A 4376-nucleotide genomic window follows, 5' to 3' on the forward strand; every position below is an offset into this window, starting at 1 on the left:
TCAGGATGACCAGATGTGGGTTTGAACCGTCGTCCCCCCGAATGCGAGTCCAGCGTGCTAACCATTGCGCAGCCTCGGGTGGTATTTATCTGGTAAGACCACCTATCGCCACTCAGTGAACGTCCAGTTGTGATATTTGCGTGCAAGTTCTAGCCTTCGTCGCCGATGAACAGCAGTTAGCATGGGCGCATGGCCGGCCGCTGTGGTCGAGCGGTTCTAGGCGCTTCAGTCCGGAACCGCGCTGCTGCTACAGTCGCAGGTTCGAGTCCTGCCTCGGGCATGGAGGTGTGTGATGTCCTTAGGTTAGTTAGACTTAAGTAGCTCTAAGTATCGGGGACTGATGACCCCATATATTAAGTCTCATAGTGCTTAGAGCCATTTGAACCATGAGTGCATGAACCAGCCGCCTGTTGTGGAGGCCCATAAGCAGGGTACTTCCGCTGAATGGAAGTTGAGGGGCCACTGTTGGTAGCCCCCTGGTTCATCGGGGCGCTCAGTTGCTCAAGAGTTGCACGTCTGTTCGGACGTGTACATTTCCGCAGCCGTTTTTGACACCTGTCATCTATGGTTCGTGGTGCACGACCTCGGCACAGGATTTGGATCGCGCCATTTCAACACGGGCGGTGTACTTAAATACGGCGGCAAGCGAACAGTTTACAAACTTAGCCGTTTCGGAAATGCTTCCACCCTAGCCAATGATCATGCATTTTTGGATGTCGGGTAAACAGCTCAGTATCCTGATACGGAGAACGACTGCACTGTTTTCCACGTCACTCCGGTACGTTTTGTATACCGTCCACTACTAGTGCTGGAACTTGCTATGTGTGAGTCGAACGTAGGCGGTGCACGTATTAATATGACTGGACCGTGTATGATGCTCAAATGGTTCAAATGGCACTGAGCACTATGGGACTTAACATCTGAGGTCATCAGTCCCCTAGAACTTAGGACTACTTAAACGTAACTAACCTAAGGACATCACATACATCCATGCCCGAGGCAGGATTTGAACCTGCGACCGTAGCAGTCCCGCGGTTCCGGACTGAAGCGCCTAGAACCGCTCAGCCACCGCGGGCAGCATATGATGTGTTTGTCTTATGTTAATGTACACCTTCCCTTGTTTCACATCCCTGAAGCGTCACCGTCTTCGTGGTGTCAATGGGGCACGATGGATGAATAAATGAATGAATCACTTTGCCACCCGCTACCCTCACAGTCGCCTATGATGAAAATGAGGTTCCGCGCTGTAATCGAATCCCTGATACTCGACTGCCCCTAGAAGTCGCCAATCAAGACACGAGAAAAGCATGAAAGGAGTAGGAAACAAGAGAATGGCGCGGAGTGTGACGCTATGACACATGCAGAGTCAGGTTGAGCAGCATCCCAGGAGAGAGCAGGTGCTATCCTAGCGACGCTTGTGCAACCGGAACAGACGTCACGGCGCAGAGGCCTCAGTGGCGTATCGGCGTGTCGTCTTAATGAACGCGTCGCGTCCTTCTGCTCCCGGCTCGCGGAGGCGGAGTCTCTCTCGTTTCACACCGCCATGATTGATTGCAGACGCGCCGTCGGGGAGCGACCTGAGAGAATTTGTTCGGAATTAATAACGCGGCCGTCTCGTAATAGAAGGCGACATTCCGATATTATGGGACCAAATGAATGCTCGCGAGGCGCCACTGCTGACGACGAACACACTTAATTGCGGCCATTTGTCAAAATGTGAAGGAAACCCATCCCGCCTGTTAGGAGCGGGAAAAAAGTGGCGTCGCGTCGAGAGGAGGAGAATGTGAGATCTGCTTACGCTCTCTCTCAGGAGATTAAGTGCGAGGAAGTAATAACTTAGGTAAGATCCGGGGTCATTACTTCCTATGTCCATAGTAAAGGCAAGTACAGCGGCATAAGTGACAGCACAAGAATGAAGAAGCCCCTTTGCCAGTATTTGTGTTGTAGATCGGGTGTTCCCTTGTGTTATTTATTCTACATCTGTTTGTATGATATTCTCCGTCTCTTCCTAACTTGTGTTGATCTTTTCGTCTGTTGAAACCAACCACATCCAATATCCTTCATACTGTGTTTTGCTCATTCTCGTATTTATCTTTACTGCAACTTTGGTGCAGTGGTTAAGACACTGGGCTCGCCTTCGTGAAAACCGGGTACGTCATAAAAGACTGTCACTTTGAGAAAGGCATTTTATGCCTCCTCCTCTGTGTTACCATTGATTACGTACCACTGTTCCCATTTGTACTCAGAATGCAGTACACGTGACTGTGTCCCGGGACACAGTTGCACGTCAAGCTACACGAGCAGCTGTTACGCAGAAGTCACCGAGACACGTAAACACAAATACGGCCCCTACCATCGTTTAGCAGGTGCATTCGGTTTTTTTTTTTTTTTTTTTTTTTTTTTTTAACAGAGAATCGTAAGGGCTTGGGAATAGTTACTTTCGCGCTGTATCTCGTCTTTTAGACAGCCTTCCCATCAGTTTTTTTCTGGAAAAGCTGCTCCTCGGTCGCTGCGCCGTTCAAACGAGAGGCAGTACGTCTGCCGGGACAGAGCGACGCTGTGTGCAGCAGGAGTTACGGTTATGACTTTCCGGTTGGCAGGCTGACACACGGCTGCACTTTGGCGTCCCATATTTGGGAGACGGGCGGTCTTGTTTCTTTCCAGGCCTCTGCTTACATTCTGAGCATTACCGCCCGGCTGAAGAGCCAGGCCACCTAAAAGCAGGTCTTCTTGTAGCGACACACATCCGCACTCTCACCTCCACTGTAGGCTGTAAGGCGCACAGTCGGTACTGCGGCGTTGCCTGGCTTATGTACGTGGCTGAATCCATCAGCAGGTTGCCGACTAGAGCGCAGACGAGTGACTGAAAGTCTCTTTGAAATTTGTGCAGTTTTTATCAGTACTTGTGACTTTTACGGCAACGGCCTTGCCGCAGTGGATACACCGGTTCCCGTGAGATCACCGAAGTTAAGCGTTGTCGGGCGTGGTCGGCACTTGGATGAGTGACCATCCAGGCCGCCATGCGCTGTTGCCATTTTTCGGGGTGCACTCAGCCTCGTGATGCCAATTGAGGAGCTACTCGACCGAATAGTAGCGGCTTCGGTCAATAGTACCATCACAACGACCGGGAGAGCGGTGTGCTGACCCCACGACCCTTCTATCCACATCCTCCACTGAGAATGACACGGCGGTCGGATGGTCCCGGTAGGTCACTCGTGGCTTGAAGACGGAGTGCTTTGTTTATATAACTTTTACATTCGGTCAAACTAGTCCCATGCGTTTGCGTGCATATCTGGAGTTGCTGCTTTTAATGCCGTTGCTATGCGGCGTCACTGCTCACCCGAAGTTGTTGGAAGCGGAAGCTCAGAGACGGAGACTTTCGTAGCAGTTCGCATCAAAAAATTTAAAAAAATAATTTCAGTGTTTTACATAATTGTGGGCTGTATTTAAAAATTTAAAATGCAGTCACACCGTACTCGTTAATAGGTATAACATCACCAGCAGAAAAATGTGCCTCTCTTTGAAAAACTATGATAGAAAAGCCGGCAGCCAGCTGCCTCAATGCTCATTCCGGCTTTTTCACAATAAAATTTGCCACATAAACATATACGCGCTCTTTTAATACAGAACATTGTCAGCCCTTCTGCCCAGTCTGTTTTGTTGTGAAGTCTTCATACTCAGCATGTCCCTCTCACATTCACTGTCTACATGTATCTCTCTCCCACTGTCTTCTTTGTCTTCCACTGGAACTTTCTTCTGTCTCTCTCTCTCTCTTTCTCGCGCACTGTCACTGTCTTCATCTCTTTCTTTCACTCTTCTTTCTCATTGTAACCGTCTGTCATTTCCGTTGTTTCTCTGCCTCACTGCCATTGTCTTTCTCCCTTTCTTCTTCTCTCCCATGCCCACCGTCTTTTACTTTCTCCCTTACATTCTGCTCTTTCTCTTCAACCACTATTGTCTCTTCTCCATACATGTCTTTGGCGATCGTTTTTTCAGCGTTTTGGCTCCTCGACCGGGAAACTTGAACACGCGGATATAGGTGGTGGAGGAAAGTGGGCCAATTTTTGGTGTTAAGGTTCGCCTATCGATGTAAGGAGTAACCTGCGGTCAAGGGGGCCGGCACGGTTGTTCAGCGTGTTCTATCAGTGGGCAGGTAGCCTTGTTTAACAAAATAATAAATACAAAAGGGGGTAGAGTCTTTGATTAATAATCAGAACGTGCTCAGTCCCGGGTTCGAACCCCACAACCGATTAAATTTTAAATAAAAATCATCAGCATTCGCAACCGACAATTTCCGGCACAAAAAATCACCCTCATTCTGCCGACCGCCTTGTCAAAGAGAGCGGAGGAGTGGACAGAGGTTCAGGGCATTCGCT

At 49.3% G+C, this 4376-nt stretch overlaps 1 pseudogene; it reads left to right on the plus strand.

Annotated features, from left to right (window-relative positions):
• Positions 1-2916: 2916 nt before the first annotated feature.
• Positions 2917-3034, plus strand: LOC126102488 (5S ribosomal RNA; annotated as a pseudogene).
• Positions 3035-4376: the final 1342 nt, after the last annotated feature.

Source organism: Schistocerca cancellata, chromosome 9 (genome assembly GCF_023864275.1).
Source record: "Schistocerca cancellata isolate TAMUIC-IGC-003103 chromosome 9, iqSchCanc2.1, whole genome shotgun sequence".
NCBI lineage: Eukaryota > Metazoa > Arthropoda > Insecta > Orthoptera > Acrididae > Schistocerca > Schistocerca cancellata.